This window comes from Bos taurus, chromosome 27 (assembly GCF_002263795.3).
Source record: "Bos taurus isolate L1 Dominette 01449 registration number 42190680 breed Hereford chromosome 27, ARS-UCD2.0, whole genome shotgun sequence".
Taxonomy (NCBI): Eukaryota; Metazoa; Chordata; class Mammalia; order Artiodactyla; family Bovidae; genus Bos; species Bos taurus.
The window spans coordinates 33,509,012-33,527,393 of NC_037354.1; the positions used below are offsets into that span (position 1 = coordinate 33,509,012).

Consider the following 18,382-nt stretch of genomic DNA (forward strand, 5'->3'; position numbering starts at 1 on the left):
GATTCCATCCTACCTGCCACAACTAACAATTCCATAGGCCACAACTAAGAACTGGTGCAGCCAAGTATTTTAAAAAGTGGTCCAAAATTCAAACATATGACTGAGAATCAGACTGAGAAAGCAACACAACTCATCAAGTTCACACTCTGAAACAAGGGTTTTCAGCGTCGGCACTGCTGACATTTGAGAAGGCTGTCATGTGTATTCAAGATATTTATCAGCATTCTGGCCTCTACCCACTAGATGCCTGTAGTCCACCTGCCAATAATAATTTTTAAAAAAAGTCTCTAAACATTGCCAAATGTCCCTTGGAAGGCAAAATCACCCTTGGGTTGAGAACCACTGCCCTAAAAGGATGTTGACCAAAATGTACATCCTTACTAGAGTCTGTTCTCTTTTGTTTTGTCTTTTGCTTCTCTGTTGAGTCTATAAAGAACAAATAAAGGGCTTCCCTGGTGGTTCAGTGGTTAAGAGTCTGCCTTGCAACGCAGGGGATACCTGTTTGATCCCTGGTCTGGGAAGATCTCATGTGCTGAGGAGCAACTGAGCCCACACTCCGCAACTACTGAAGCCCGTACATCTAGAGCCCATGCTCTGTAATAAGAGAACCCACCGCAACGAGAAGCCCGCACACCACAAGAAGAGTAGCCCCCGCCAGATGCAACTAAAGAAAGCCCGCGTGCAGCAAGGAAGACCCACCACAACCAAACAAGAAAAAAGATTTAAAAATCTTAAAAAAAAAAAAAAAAGTTAGCATGTCACTTTAAGAAATACAATTCATAAATGATATAAAAGATTTAAAAATCTTAAAAAAAAAGTTAGCATGTCTCTTTAGGAAATAAATTCATTAATTATTAATTAAGAAAATGCTCATTATTTCTTCAGCTTGTATACTATTTTTCAATGACTAATACACAGATGTTTTCCTGAATATGGTATATTTATGAGTATTCAAAGGTTAAACAAAGAAACCTGCAACAACTCAAAATAGACCCAGATTTTAATCTGTAATATATTAAGAATCTCTCTGAAATGTCAACAAAAATACTTTCAAATGCTTCAAGTAAAATAATTTATTGAGCACTTACACTGTGATGTTCCAAGTGTTTTACAAGTATTTTCATTTAATCTTCAGGAAACTCCTGCAGTTTTTTGCAGTATCTCCATTTTATAGATGAGGAAACTGAAGGACAGACAGGTTAGGTGGCCTCCCCAAGGTCACACATGAAATAAGGGCAGAGACAGGAGTCAAAGCAGGTAGTCTTGCCTCATGACCTGTACCCTTTACCACACGCTATACCGTCAGTAGCCATGGAATCACTTTTCTGTCACATCTGTATCGATTCAGAAAGACAACCATTCAGGAAACATCCCTACAATTAACAAAGGCTGCATCTTCAACTTGCATAGAAGCTGTGATGGAAAGAATAAGGACTCCCCAACCAAACGCCCACATCCTAATCCCCAGAACCTGTGAACACGCTACCTGACGTGGCAAAAAAAAGGACTCTGCAGTTGTGATGAAGTCAAGGATTTGACAATGGAGAGATTATCCGTGTGAATAGGCCCAGGGTAGTGCCTAGGATCCTTACAAGTGAAAAGGGGATGGAGAAGAGTCAGAGAGAGGTTGGAAGACGCTCTGCTCTGGCACGGAAAATGAGGAAGGGGAACATGGGCCAGGGAACGCAGGCACCTCTAGAAGGTGGAAAAGGCCGGGAGAGTCTCCTCAAGAACCTCCAGGAGGAACGCAGTCCTGCTCATACCTTGATCTTAGCCCCATGAGACCCACGGAGGCCTTCCAGCACCCAGAACGATAAGATAATAAATGTGTACTGCTTTAAATTTTGTTGTGTTTAAGCCGCTAAGTTTGACAACATTTGTTAGTGAGTCAACAGGAAACTAATGCCGTGTCTTCTCTGACGGCATTTCTAAACACTCCCTTTGTCTTTATTAGTTCTACTGCAAAATAGGTAGGGAGGAGCAAAATTCCCTTAGATTCCTTAACCTAAGATTTGGGGAGCACGAAACAGAAATGTCACTTGCAAAGGTTTTAGCCCACCACAACATGAATAGTCCTATCTATGGATACAAAGATGCTAATGTGACCTACGACCTGCCCCTAGACAGCCAGAAGCCTTTAGATTTTAATTGCTAAGAAGGTGTTGCTGCCACCTTTAACAATGCGGAAGGGAAGGAAAGGATTTCTTCCCATTTTGTTACCACAATCACTGCCACTGTCCATGCTCTGGATTTCTAGTCAGAGACGTGACACAAAAAACGAAAAGGCAGTAAAGCCATCATCATGCACGACATGATAATGTTATGGATCCTTTCATTACTAAAATACTGTATCTTTCAATCAGACAATCAAAATCTTCAGGCCACACTGGAATTTGTGGTTGATTTTCACAAAATTATGTGATGGGTATGGAGAAAACTTGCAGTAGTAAAGACAGCACTACGGTAAGAGCTATTGTTTAAATGTCTGTTAAACATGTAATAGCCACAGTTAATAAAGCCCCCTTGCAGCCATCCAAAAGAACTCTACCAAGCCAACATTTTGTCTAATGAACAACCTCTCACTGGAAATTTATTTGGTAAAGGTGAGTAATGTATATGTTGCCTAAATAAAAAGATTTTCATTCACATTTCAAAACATTAACTATTTAAGCCTATGTACAGGAACAGATTAGTAAAAATAACACCCTTTTCACACTTACCATGCTGGCATTTAAAGATCAGAACTTAAATCACCCAATTTACTGGAAGAGACATTTGATCTCTGACTACCCACAGATAACTCAAACCACTATCAAACAGTGCTTTTATCAGGTAAAGTGCCCATGTCTGCTGCGCAGTGATGTCCATTCAAAGATGATAAGTCAAAACACCACACTGGAAAACCAGAGTTTGGCAGCGCTCTCTGTTCCGACCAGTGGCAAACAAATAAGTGATTTCAAGTAAATCCCTTAATCTCTAAGAGGTTAGGAAATAAGGCTGAATACTCAAAAACCGACCATGGAAATATTTTCTCACTTGTTTTTCCATTTTCTCAATTGTATGATGTTTTATGTGGAGACGATTTATTTAGTACATATGTGTATGCCTGGACAAAAGTCTCTTTTTAAAATAAGAGTTCCCAGAGAAATGCTTCTATACAAAATCATTCTAAACTAATCCCATATATTGCTCACGCCAACATCACCAAGAGAATCAAAAGCTGACCCTCACCCTGCCTATACCCAGACTCTAAGTGGCTTCTTATTCCAGATATACTAATATATCTAATTCCCCACAAAGTCTTTTTCTCCTTTTGTTTGTGACATGGTTTATTACTGAACATCAACTATGTACCAGGCCCTGTTCTAGGTCCTAGGAAATCAAAGGAAATATGATCCTAGTCTCATGGAGCTTAAAGAAGCATGAAAATTTCAGATGATGATAAGCTATCAATACTATAAAACAGGATACAGTGACTGCAGGATACAGTAACTCCTGGATTGTTATCAAAAGGATTAGTAGAATCCAAACCAGGAATTAGTCATATAGAAAGACTGGAGGAAGACATGTGAAGAAGTGATTACCAGCCATATCTTTTATTTTCTTTCAAGTTCTCTTTGTCTCAAAGGCTTCCGAGGCTATAGTAAAAAGATTTAAATAACAGTTTATAGTCACTTATTCCACGTAATATAAGAAGTTTAAGATTTCAACATTATTTAACCATAATGACGCCAAAAAAATACTGAAATGAAACCATTTTATTGATCAGTTGTACACAGTCTGTTTATAACTGCAACAATCAAAAGTTTTTAAAAAGACTTTTATAAAATTGTTTTACTTAAAATTTTTAAATATTTAAAATTTGTATGGTATAAAATAATCAAATAACTAAGTTGTTTCCTGTAAATGATTTACTATCTAAAATAATGAGCATTTGAAAAAATGAGATGTTAAAATCCCAACCCCACAAAAACACAATATACCATAACCACAAGGGCAAAAAGGGTGAAAATGTCCACTTCTATTTAATTCCTTCCCTTAAAGAATACCTAAATTTGGGCTATGTGATTAATTTTAAACAACGTAAAATTAAATAAAATTTAGTTCTCAAGTACACTAGCCACATTTCAAGTGCTCAAAATCCACAGTGACGAGTGGCCACTATACCGGCCAGCCAGAGACAGGGTATTTCCATCTCTGCAGAAAACTCTATTGGTCAGTGTGGATGTAAATCATTTCTCCAATTTGACCCAAACACAAACATCCTAAAAAAAGCTTATAAACATAAAGGTGATAATACATTTTTTTCAAGAAACTGGTGAACAATACTGTAAAGCTCGACAGAAATCACATACAAGGAAATTGAGCAATCAGACCTGCATGCCACATAAGGTAAGATAAATCAGGGACAAGGGAAAATGTGCTCTGACTTTGGCCTTGAAGTCGTGAGCCTTCGGTTTTCGTTGTGATTCTACCTCTCTGGCTTGGCTTCATGAATTCTGAAGACATACAACATGTTAGGACTTCTGTTTACAGCCCATAATAAAGGTTAAATGAGGTGATCCAGGTCACCTGAAATGACCCCAAACAAGGGGAAAACGAACTATGATTCCTCCCAGTCACCAACATATAAATGTATGGTTTGGATATGCATGCTGACAAGAACATGTGATTTTAAAAATTAACTTTATTGTCTCACCTACCCTATTGATATTATTTAAAGGCGTTAATTATTTGCAATAGCAAACAATTACATTGAATTCACAACCAATACCTATTTACAAAAATAAGATTTTAAGGGTAAAGCATGATCACCATATTTCTTTCTACAAAATTCACTAAATAAGGGATCAAAATGTGTTAGAGAAGTGGCACTTTTTCTTATCATTTTTAATTTTTCTGAGTGTATACCACTAGTAATAGAGCAACACTATTTTTTTTAAACTTTTGCTCTTGTAGTAAGGTATAGCCGATAAACAAACAATGCTGTGACAGTTTCAGGTGAATTGTGAAGGGACTCAGCCATACACATACATATATCCATTCTCCCCCTAACTCTCGTTCCATCTAAGCTGCCACAGAACACTGAGCAGAGTTCCATGCAGCAACACTATTTTTAAAACATAATTGTTATAAACATAACTACTCCGTAATCTGTTTTAACTCCAGTGTCATCACCTCAAATATATTCTAAAATTTTCACTTAATAATTTTCCACTAAACATATGTTAAGAGAAAGATGATGGTCAAGGACATTAAAATATCCTGGAAAAAGGAGTGAAGTATGTGAAATTAAACACAATTAGTGAATGAAATATAAAAACAAAAAAAACCCAAAACCCCACTCTATAATTTCATTTAACCAGGAGCCCTGTCACTAAATACTGTCATACAATTTTCACTTGACTATTAAGTTACTATTCCATTAAGTTACACAACATTTTAGGTTGCTTTGTAGTTCTTATTTTTTCCTGACTAAACCACATTACTATTGAACTTCCTTGCACCAATACAAAACACCCAATTTCCCTTATCTGTTTGGTTTAACCTCGCCATCCTCACTTTGTTCTTGACCACATTGGGTAACAACAGATATGGCAACCACTGAAAGAAAATTCACATCAAATTATTTTCCAATCCCTTACGTCAAGGAGACTAGCTCACAGTGAAAATTATGACAGACATGTGACTTACATCCGTCATCTTGTTCTACTTACTATGAAGTCTAGTAAACTAACAAGTTCATCCACATAGTTTCCTTCCTCTTTCCCTGGCAAAATGTTTAATTATAGTAAATTGGTCTGAGATTGTTAAAATTTTACTTTCTTTTACCATAGCAAGGCAATGTATCACAGAAATGATATGTAGTTTTTAAAGTACTAAGCAATTTACCATAACATCTAAAATGATAATTTACTAAGTTTATCTTTCCTATAAAGACCAGTGTTTTTTTCATTTGGTTCATCACTTTAGTATTTTAGGTTCAATTGCATTCAACATTTCACCTTTAAAATAAACAATGAAGAAAACATAAGGGACTTTATACCATATATTCAAATTTTACATTATCACTTATTTGCTTCATCAGAACACGAAGCACTGGTGAAGCTATAGCCATCAAGCTGTTGTAATAACAACAGTGGAAGTAAATTTCGACTGGAAAGTTAACTTCATGTTTATACTTGCACCAGCATGAATTCTCTTTACCAACTGAGAAACACCCATATAACCCATGCAAAGATCGGCTCAAGCACTAATTACCATTCAACCTTTAACATCTATGGAAGTGCATTTAGGCCAACTGAGTTCACATCTTCACCCAAGAAACATCTGACTAAAGAATAACTCATGTTGCATGTTATTTTTCTTATATTAAAAAAACATTTATTATCAGCTACGTGCCCAGTCTAGTTCTAAGTACTCTCTAGCACTTCTAGTTTGGATCCCTATAATTTCCAAAAGTAGTCATTTTTTCATCTCTACTTTAGAGGTAAGAAAACATTGAGCCCCAGTGGTAAGAGGTATGGTGGGGATAAGAACTGAGTTCTCCTTGACTCTTGCCCTATAGTCCACTGCCTGTTTTTTTTTTTTTTTTTTAAAAGGATGTTTTGTTAAATGGCTCAAAGCAAACAGAACAACTTTCAGGGTGAAGGTCAGTCAGAGCAAAGCAAGTCTCTTAATAAAAACAAAGCCATACTTTTTATATGATGACAAGTTTGCTACAGTTGATTATATAGGTATAGCATACTTTCCATAGACAATTTCTAAAAAAAGATGTTTCTAAATAAAATTTGAATGAAAAGAAAGGTATTTTAAAACCATATACAATACTGTCTCATTAAAGGCATCTTGAACAGAAAGATGATTTTATAATTCAAAAAATCTACCACATACTTTGTCATGTTTTCTTAACATAGGAATATGAGCATCTTGTTATCATAGGTGAGTTTTAAATCAATGCATACACAGATACAAAGTATGCATCAGTTATATCTTAATAAAGCTGGAAATAAAATTTTTCAAAAATAAATGCTAGGAATTATAAAGGAAAAAACTATACCACACAAGCTGCTGTGTCCTTGTATACTTATACTACACTTTTAAAAACCACAAATAAATGCAATTTTTAAAAAACAAAGCCTCTATGATATTGCTGGGAGTTTAAATTTGTTTGAACCTTGCTGGAAATGTTCTAAAATTGACTGTGGTGACAGCTGAACAATTTTGTGAATATACTATAAACCATTACACTGTACATTTTAAATGGCTGATTTGTAGAGTATGTGAATTATTTTTCAACAAAAATGTTATTAAAAAACCTTTCTTAATTCTACATTTATTGTAATGAAATCATCAGTCATATAATTTTTTAATATTTAAGAATATTCATCAAATTACAATATCTAAAAACTGCAAACTGCCTAAAATACCATCGACAGAATAATGATAAACAGATATGCCACACACATACAATTATATATATCAAGTTAAAAAAAATCACATTCTCAAGAAAATTTATTTCACAATAAAGCAGGTTATAAAATGATATTGTGCACCATTACAATTTGTCCAAAAAAAAAAAAAAAGCATAGGAAAGACACCGGAAGGATACAGAACAAAATGTTAACTGCAGCTATTTGCAGTTGGTAAGATTTCAGGGGATTATAATCTTTATATCTTACTGCAGTTTTCAATTTCTCTATAATAAATAAGACTTACATAATTTAAACATAATAAATGTTTTTAAACTAGCAGCCACTTTGGAAAGGACAATTTTCCATTAAAAATTAAAAACTAATAGGGCTATCAGCATTTCTTTGGGGTGCTACCTGTGTAGACCTATAGGCATAAAGGTGTAATTTTTTAATTAATGCCTTAACCTCAATACCTTAATTCCATTACACAATAAAATAAATTCTAATGATCAAGGCTTACATGTACAGGTGATAACATAGAAAACATGAGATGACCAAAAGCATATTAACCTTACTTAATACACAAAACCAAATTACCTAATTTAGGTTTAAAAACTGTATCAAATCATGTTTGTTTCCATATCTAGGAAAACATATATGCTCATTTCAAGATTGAAAATAAACATTTCTCTTTCTTGCAGGAGGAAAAATTAGCTAGGCATGTATTTAACGTTCACCCAACATAAAAAAGAACAACATTCTATTGGAATTCTAGGTAAAGCATAACAAGAAGCTTCTTACCACAACCAAACATGAAATACCATATTCTGATGTATTTGGATCCTGAAGAGATCATGAGAAACACAGAGGGCTTAAAATAACAAAATTTCAAAAGCCAGGAAGAGGCTTTATGTATGCAGATGTCCTTTGTCATTTATAAAAATGTCCTTCACAAAGTCACGTTGGAGAATTTTACTCAAATAGACTGTGTTCATCAGGTAGTCAGAGAGGAAAAAAATTCAACTTTTTTCTGCTATCAAAATCCTCCAGAGACTTCCTTGGCGGTCCAGTGGCTAAGACTGCACTCCCAATGCAGGGGGCCAGGTTCGATCCCTGGTCAGGGAACTAGATCCTGCATGATGCAACTAAGACCTGGCACAGCCAAATAAATAAATGTCTTTTATTTTTTAATTCCCTAAAAAAAAAAAAAAAAACCCTAAAGCCAACATTTAACCTTTCCCAATCTATAAGAAAATAGTCTAGAAATCGAGGGGAGCATATTAAAATAGGTTTCTCCAGTTAAGAAAGAAATTTGGTTCACCTAGCCAAGATGCAGTGAGGGTAAAACTCAGGATGCACCACAGATGAAGAGTCACACAGGCTGCCACTGCTGACTGCTTCTCAGGTTGGTACTTTTCCTCATGGTTACATTAATGTGAAAGCAAGAGAGTCAAACTAGTTTTTGTAAATAAGATACTTAAGTTAGGAGATTATTGATATAGGCAAATCTGACATTTTCGAAGCAAAAGCCATTGTTAAGAGTTTGCACATAAATCTAAAACCAGTAGTCACTGAATCTGACCAGAAAGTGTAACGGAGACGAACTCTGAAGAAACAACTTTGTGTAACACAGCATGATTGTTGTAGGATTCAGCATTATTTTTTTCCACGTTCATTAGTAAAGCACCAAGATTTCAAATCACTAAATGACTACACCAAATGTTGGGAAACTTTTTTTTTTTAATTGTCTAGGTAACACTTTGATAACAACAAAAACTGGTAATTCAGTTTTTACTGAGTGTTGACCCCTCCCTCTTGGTTATTCATTTTTCCGCTTAGTTTTCAGCACACCATTATCCCTCAAGACCAACTACAACTACAGCAATATCACTTAAACCAATGAGGCTGTCTTTGCAGCTTTTCTTAAAGGACTTATTACCTGGGACATGACTCCATGATGTCCACTTTCTAATTGTTTGTTTATACTGTACATTTAGGTTTTATGCTTTTTTTATAAATATGTCACATTTTACAACTTAAAGTCTTTAAAGAGGGCTTTTAAGGTTTTGTTTTTTATGTATTGCTTTCTTATGACTCCACAGTAAGACTCACCAGACACAATACCGTCTTGCCTAAGGCCAAAATGCCAGTAGGCAAGCCTCCACATGAGACTTCCTAATCTTCGTTATCTCAAATCAATTTGATAAACTAAATTTTGTTTCACCCACAAAATACAAGGAAGCCACATATTTCTTTAATTTAAAATGCCTACTTATTTAAATTGAGTTAAATAATCCTTGGGCTTTCCAACTTCACACACACACACACACACACACACACACACACACACACACACACGTTACTGTGCTGGAATTCTATCAAACAGGCTTCCCCAGTGGCTCAGAGGTAAAGAATCCACCTGCAATGCAGGAGACTGTGGAGATGTGGGTTTGACCCCTGGGTCAAGAAGATCTCCTGGATGAGGAAATGGCAACCCACTCCAGTATTCTTGCCTGGAGAATCCCTTGGGCAGAGAAGTCTGGCAGGCTACAGTCGCTGGGGTCGAAAAAGACTGGGACACTCTCAGAAGGTGTCATGTAACAGCAAAGGATTATCAGACCGTAATATTCATACTCAAACATTGTTAAAAGGAAACTATATGAAAGTAAATTTTTTTTCATTTTCGTACTCGCCTTCCTCTCAATATAATTCTAAACCTAGATGAAAAAGGGAACCTAGTATAAAGAGCTTTCATTGTAGATCACTCAGTGATAACACAGATGCACATCTATTGATAAAATTTAAAAATAAGCCAAAAACCATTTATCAAAGAGCTTTTCAAATCCAAAATCTTTCAACAGGCAGATGTGCCTTAGAAGTAACGACACACATCCGTTTAGTAAAAATTGAACATTTTCTAAATCACAAAATTTTAAATATGCCTTTTCCCTTATTGTCATGTATGAGCACAATGTAACACAGAAGTGTTTAAAAATACTCATTAAGTCCTTATTAAGGTCAACAATAAAAATGAAACAAAAACCCTCTATTTAAAAAAGTGTTAGATAGTCATAGTATAATCAATTCCTTAAATTTATCTATATTTATATTTATTAAAAGATTAGCCTGCAGAAGTAAAACTCACCATTCATTTAAAAACTCAAATGCTGGACATGTTGTTTATTAACAAATTAATAAATCAGCTGCTCTTTCAACATATAATACAAACTTTTTTTTTAAGTAAAACTAAAAACAGCATTGCATCAAAAACAGATTTTATGGATATCAAATTCTAAACCTTTCTAAAGCTCTAATGATTTTAATTTTTTAAGTGTTTAAAACAGATTTTTTGTTTTAAAAGAACTCGATGAATAAGTATCCATGGTTATGAATTTTCTTCTTATAGTAAAAAATAATTTAAAACAATCAATGGTGCCTATGATTTTTTTAAAAAAACTTGTCTTCAATTAGGTGCTTTTAGCTCATTTAACAAACTTACTACTGTCTGAATCTTCTTTCCAAATTCTTTTCCAGGACCAAGCTGGACCTCTTCTTTTTTTAAATTTCATTGACAATTTAATTAAAACAGGAAAAATTCTGCCAAAGCTACTTGATTACTCAAAACAAAATTCAAGATACCTGGGCAAGACTCACTTATACATGTAAAAATATTCTGTGCATATGATATATGTATGGCATGGTGAACAAAGTATGGAAAAAAAGAAAAGCCTTGACCTCACTGCAAGTTAAGCCCCTTGCGCTCACTATACTAACCATGCCTAACCTTGAGTATTCCCCCTCACCTTGAGCTTTGACAGAAAGCACAAGTACATTCACAATAATTAAGTAACATGATGTGGTATAAAGTAGCGGTCTCCAACTTTTTTGGCACCAGGGACCAGTTTTGTGAAAGATAATTTTTTCTAGAGACCAGGGTGGAGGGGTTGGTTTCAGGATGATTCAAGAGCATTACATTTATTGCACACTTTATTTCTACTATTATTACTTCAGCTCCACCTCAGTCATCAGGCATTAGATATCTGAGGTTGGGGACCCCTGGGATAAAGAGTCAGGAAACAGGTTTGTTACCGAAGCCTTGGACTTAACTTTTTGGTCTCAGTGATTTCTCTTGTAAAATAAAGTAGTTGGACTATACCTCTTCTATATAAAGAGGCTGTCAGGGACTTAATTCAGGATCTGCTATACTACTTATAACAGCAAAAACTTGTTAACAACGTCCTATTCCAAATAATGGAATACTATATAACCCTTAAAAAATTAAAACAAGAAAGCTGTAGGTCCATGTGTGCTGGTTTGCAAGGATGTCCCAGGTAGCCTATTAAAACAAAAAAAGCAAAATGCGAATAGTGTGATCCAATTTTATGTATTTTAAGACAAACGTATATACATATGTACAGGAATTTTCTAGGAGGACACACAAGAAACCTCAAAATGGTTATTGTGGAGAATGGAGTGCTAACCTTAAAAAAATCTCTCAGTCTCTCTTAATATTTGAAACCCCACACAACTGTTGGAAGGATAGAAGGAAATCATTCACAAAAGTCACTTAGCCCAGAACATGTTTAGAGGACAACAACTATCAGCAGCTATTACTAGTGTTGTTATGATGAACTCCAGAAACTGAATACCCAGTTTCTGGATACTTAGAATCCGACAACTGACTGAGGACTTTGACAATTCATTCAAGCATGACCAACCTCAAGGCAACCAATTTCCTTTACCCAAAACTCATTCAATCTGATCAGTCTAAGAAATCACATATCTATTAACTTAAAGTAAAAAAAAAAAAGCTATCACAGGCCACAGGTGAGCTAATGATGGACATGGTAATGAGAGCAAAGTCTGGATTTTAATTAAGAATCATCTATTCAGAGTAGCCTTCCTCATTATATGACTCCCTAGCCAAGGAATCAGAATACTCAGGGGAGCTGGGCAGGGCACCTTTCTCTTTACAAAATTCTGAATCTTTACAAAAGGCTGAATTTATAGGAGTACTTTTTTTTAAGTAATGCAAGCTTCCAAGAATCTTTTCTTATTTTAATACACAACAGTCTCTCATTTTCCTAAAAATGTATGGCACTGTTAGTTCATTTACAAATTAACTACAAATCACATGTCAATCAAGCAGGAGATATAAAAATGAAACCACCATATAAAGAAATTCCAAAAAAAAAGCATATTGAACAGTTTTTTTGAGAGTAGCTTTTCCTCATAAGATTCTTTAAAAATTCAGGCTGAATATTATCAAATCAAAAACACTCCAAGCTGTAAATCTAACCCCTCTTCTGAAAGTGCTCTCCCAGAGTAACACTCTAATAATTTTCTATTTAATTTTTCCAAAAGACCAAGAACATATCTTAAAACTCTATTTAACAACTTAAAAGGATAATGCACTAAGATTAAATCAAAATGTAGTACAACTGGTTTGAGTCCATAAAATCATACTAAAATTTTAACAGGCTTTACTGGTATTAGAGAACAATTTCAATATCAATATGACGGATTAAAGTTTGGATTCCCCCAATTACAATAATATAGCAAAAACAAAAGGTCACTCACACATTTAATCCTTTTCAGTATGAAAATAAACCAGGCTCCACTTAGTTTATCTAAATTTGTTAGTATTTAAACCTTTAGAATAGTAAGTAACTATTTTCAAATCACACAAGTAGATACATTTGAATACATTAGAGTTACTGTTGCTTTCCTGGAGAGTGTGATCTGAAGTTCCCACCAAAAAAAACCTGGCACCTAAACGATGCTCTGAGATCTGCATGCCTGCTTCACAGATCATTGCACTGTGCTGAACTGACATTTGGAGATTGTATTGAGCAACTGTATGGAAGCAAGGGGAAGGGATGCAGGAGGGTTTATTTTTAAAAAGAAAACATTTAACACACCCATCCTCTATAAGCAAGAGCTATCAGAAAAATCTTTTAAAAATACACACATTTCTATTTTCCAACACTCGAACTATAGAAAGTAGATATTCTACCACAGGAGACCTTCCAATCCCCTCTTCTCCCCCACAGTGTTTTGCCAAGAGCACAAGCCCAAGTAAAACAACCCAGGCAATTTCCTTGTTTACTCAAAGAATTGCAGAAAACACGTTGACTGCTTCGGAAGCTTCTGAAACAAATGCATTTCCAATATTTAAAAGACTTTTCATGAGCATGCTTGAAATAGAGAGACTAGTTATGATTCCTTCACCCAGTATTAAATACTTTTAACTTTATTAAAAGGGTTAAATTTTACACTGAAGCTCATTAGCATGCCGTGTTCGCAACCAGCAGGAAGAGGGAAAAGAGAGGTGAGAGAAAGCAGCGAAACACACAAGATGGAAAACATTACTACCTCCTTTGGTGGATATAAATAATTTTATATGACCCCAAGATGTATGGGAAGAGTTCATGAATAGAAAGAAGGGGGGTTAAAAATCTGGACTGGCCCCTTCTAGAATCCTACTGATGTCGGAGACAAGAAGGAATTTATTTACACTGCAGTGCCTGGCAGCAAACATGGCTGCCCCTGCCCCCTTTAAATCTGAATAGTCTTCACTCCCTCACCAAAACCATCAAATTATGGCCATGGCTATCCCTGTCTTGCTACCATTACAGGAACACACCTTCTCCTCCCTCAAAGCAGTAAAACCCACACCTCTCCATTTCACAACACCATAACCACTAGCTTCTCCATTCTCGAGCCTTGAAAGAAAACGCACAGAATACACAAATATAGGAACAAAAGGCTTTCCCTTCCTAACACTCCAGCAATCCCCCTGCTCCTTCTTTTCCTCCCACTCTGTGACGCTTGGTTCGTAGTTCTCACCCCTTGTCAACATTCAGTTCATTTCCTTCCCGAGCCCAATCCTGGGTCTCCCGGTTTCCTGAGTCTATTTCCTATCTTCCGATTACATCCTGTCTCAATCACTTCTTATCCTTTTTTCCTAATCCACCTTTTCCTCCACTTTCATTCCCTCATAGCTCCCTTAGGGCCTCGTCTCTCCATCACATTCCTTCTCCTTCCCCCAGACTCTCCTCTAGTTCACACACTCCACCCCCAAACCTGCCTATTGCTCAGTCCGCCCAGGTCTCCCATCTCCGAACCCAACTCTTCTCCTCGCTCCCTGCCCCCTCCCCCGTTCCATCTTTATCCCCGCCCCCATCCCACCTCTACTCCCAATTCCCAGCTCAGCGCCACTCCATCCCTCATCCCAGTCCCTACCTCCCCAGCTCCACCTCCCAATCCCCTCCACACCCCGACCCTGCCCCATCCTTCCAGCCCCCCTCGAGCCCTTCCGGGCCACCCAGTGGTCCTCCCATCCCTGCTTAGGTCTTTCTCCCGATCCGGGTCCCATTCCTAGGTCGCCCCCTCCTCGTCGTCCCCTCCTCAGCCCTCCCTTCCAACACACACACACACACACACACACACACACCCTCACACTTTCTCTCTCACACACATACAAGCGCGCATTCACTTTACCTTCAGTTTGTTCCATTCTAACCCCCCGGCCGTGTCAGTACGATCACAGGAGAGACACGGAGGCCCGGAGTGGGGCTGGGGCGCGGGCAGCCGCCGGGTCCGCGGCGGGAGGAGGCGGAACCAAGCTAGGCCTCATGAAATCCCCGGGCTAGATTTCCCCCGCGCCGGACGCCTCTGCCATGGCCGGCCGGCACCGAGGAGGGGGCCACGGCCGGGCCGGGCCGGGGCCGGCCGCGCAGCGAAAGGAGGAAGGCTGCGGGCGGGAGGGTGGGCGGCGGAGACGGAGGGATGGGGGTCGCCGCGCAGCTGCAGCTCCCACAGACGAGCCCGTGGCTGGCGGCCGGGCCGGGGCAGTAGGGTCCTCGGGGCTCGACGCGGCCTCGCGCGCCTCTCCGCGGGCGATCAGTGTGGACAGTCCCCCTCGGCCTCCGCCTCCGTCCTGGCCGCCCGCTGCCGCCGCCCGCTCCCGCCGCCGCCGCCACCGCGCACAAAGCCCCCCCCCACCCCGACTCTCCGGGCGCCCCCGCCGCCGCCGCCAAATCTTCAGCCGCTGATTGGCCGCTGGCCGCGGCGCCTGCCGGGAAATGCAGTCCGGGGCTGGGAGCGCCAAGGGCCGAAAGGAGGAAGAGGCTCGTCAGCCTGTGGAGAGGAGGAGCGGGGGTGGGGGTGGGGGGAGCCAGAAACGCGAGCCGCCTGGCGGAGTCTAGACGAGAAGTGAGACCGCAGGCGATCCGGGCGGAGAGACAGGAAGGTGCCATGCGGAGGCCGAGTGAAAAACAAAACAAAACTAGAGGACGGGGTGGAGGTTGGGCCGGTGAGGCCAAAGTGTGCTCGTGCGTGTTCTTTGATGCTTGAGGAAATAACAGCGTCTGTCAGTCACCCGACGGCGGGACTCCTCGGGGTGACACCGCGAGGCCGTCCCCAGACCTTAGAAATCCCCCTGCAGACGGGCGCCCGGTTGTGGGGAAGGGGGACAGAGATGTCTGTGCTTCCCAGACTGGCTCCCGCCCGACCGCTGTCAAAGAGGAGCTCAGCGTCCCACCCGGCGGCCTCAGACCGGAGCCCGTTGGGGGCCAAGCCCGGACCGCAGTTCTTCTCAGACGCCTCCCGGGCAGGCCTCAGGCCCCCGCACGCCCGCTTCCTGCTCGACCCGCGGGCCCGGAGGCTTGTGGGTAACGGGGGGGAAAGGCGGCGCAACCCGCACCCCGATCCCGAGGGCTCCTCGCCCATCACGTGCCAGGCCCTCGCCTGCTCGCCGGCCACACCTCCGCTTCGAGGGATGGGGGCGTTTGTCCTCGTCCAAGCTCACGCACGCAGGAAGGAGAGGGAGGAAGCGGGAGTCGAGATTCTCTGTTACCCTATATCCACACACCCCCACCCCATCCTAGGAAACTTATGTGAAACAATAAAAGGTCTCAGTGCGTGACACGGTAAACGAGTCTTGCAGGAGTGTGACGGTTTGGTGATATTTCCTGGGGCCTGGGGATAATGACTTAGGACGCGGCAGCGCAGACGTGAATGTACAAAGGAAACACAGGCAGCGAGATGAGGAAACCAATACTCGGTTCCGAGAATCATGAAGTCATATCACCCACTAGACGTTAGACTCTCCACCGACGTTACAGTGCGGGACCTATTTGGTACTGTTACGGGCAATTCCTGCTATCTTTATCTGTAAATACCACTTAAACAGGAAATTTAAAGAGTCCTACATATCAATGATTTTCATGGTTACTAATTATGGATTCGTTTTTAAAAAGCACCACCCTGTTAATAATGCTAAGTTATGATATTCAGGATTAAGCATCTCCATTACTATCCTTAACTATTTATACACCTATACTTGTGTGGTTGCTATGCTTGTGATACCAGAAGTTAAAGGAATCAATAAAAGCACATTTTTCTTTGTTTTAAATGTCTTTTCAGAACACAAGTCTCCAAAGGTGATTCGTGAACTTATTTCCAATGTTTGATTCTATCTCCTGGAAAGAGAGGTTAAATTGGTCTTTTTTTTTCTTTCCTAAGATCCTTTCTACCTCCATCTTCTTTTCCAGCTTCCTGTATCTTTCTTGCTTTGTTGATAAGCGGTTTCCTTGGCCTGACACTTGGATTGTCCCCTTGAGGAGAATGTGGAAAATTATTCCCAGGGATTTTATTTTAATCTGCTTCTAAAGCTGTGCTGTCAAGAGTTTATGTAAAGTAAATGCACAGTCTCTTCCTGCATAAGATATACATTGTCAATAATATTTGGTCTGGAGCCATATTTAGGGAAATAACTTAAAAATAATAATTTCTATTTTTAGCATCTAACATTAGGTTCAGACATGCTTTCTCTTCTTCATAGAAAGTGAGCAAATAGCTCATTAAGAAAGCAACCTACAATTCTCAGGGCCAAGGTTAGGGAGGAAAAAAATTGTTTTTCTCTTCTGAAGATTATATTAAGAAACTCATTACATGATAAATAACTTATCCTGAAAGTAAAAAAAAAAAAACCACCCACCAGGTCTGGTAACAGAAGGCAGACACTGCTTTGAACCAATGGATTTCAATAAGGAAGATTCTTAACCCTTCCCTTTTTATTTTTATTTTTTAACCCTTCCCTTTTTAAAATGGGATTGCTGACATATGGCCATGGTAGAAAGTCTAGCTCATCTTTCAAATACTGGGTTTGGAATCGCTCATCTGGTTTATGAATACTTAATGATTTTCACTGTGCCTGGTTGTAAATGAATACAATGCATGAATAAGAATAATTTCCCGGTATAAAATGTCTCCCAGGGAACTGAGAGGAATATTTTTGCATCTTTTATGATCTTTTCCAGAAAAGTACGTGTGCATGATAATGCAGTGATTAATTTATGAAATTAATGTGAAAAGTATACCTACCTAGCCTTTTAGAGTTCAGAATTTACCATTGGGAATTTTCAGGGAAGGAAAGGTACAGAAACCAAAGCTTTATAGATTTTAATTGTAGAAAACATAGAACATGAAGGGAAGCCTTTATGTGGAAAGTTGGCTATCAGACATGCACAATGGGCCCTCTAGTGGCCACACCGAGAAGTTTTGCCCATTTAACACAGTTCATCTATTTGGTTATTAGTTTAAAAAAAAAAAGCTTTGTGGATTAAAAGCTGCCTTCATTTTTTTTAAAGAATGAAATTTTATACCCGTCAGCTTTTATTCTTCAAATGCGCAGCCCAGATGAGTAAAGTTTGTGGTCATTCACATGTTAAGAGAAGCCTTCGTGTGAAAGCGATTCCTTCCTGTCTGGTGTTAGTCAAAGGTGACCCACCAAAATTGTTTTCCTTCTAGAGTAAGATAAAATGGATGGGTAGAGGTAACTGGGGAGCGAAAACATTTTTACATCTTTCACGTTCCCAAAATGACTCAGTTCCCCAACCTGGGAACTGAAGTGCCCCCAAACCTGCAGTGTCACCGCACGACTACTATAATATACATTTTAA

At 39.0% G+C, this 18,382-nt stretch overlaps 1 protein-coding gene across 5 annotated transcripts in view; it reads right to left on the minus strand.

Annotated features, from left to right (window-relative positions):
- The window catches only part of NSD3 (nuclear receptor binding SET domain protein 3), a 102,681-nt gene extending 87,207 nt beyond the window's left edge, over positions 1-15,474 (minus strand). For 4 of the 5 annotated variants that reach the window (XM_059882211.1, XM_059882212.1, XM_059882210.1 and 1 more), the window contains exon 1: positions 14,919-15,474. The gene's annotated coding sequence lies outside the window, so the exon portion shown is untranslated. The remainder of the gene's footprint in view (positions 1-14,918) is intronic. The other variant, NM_001075595.3, reaches the window with a different exon arrangement.
- Positions 15,475-18,382: the final 2,908 nt, after the last annotated feature.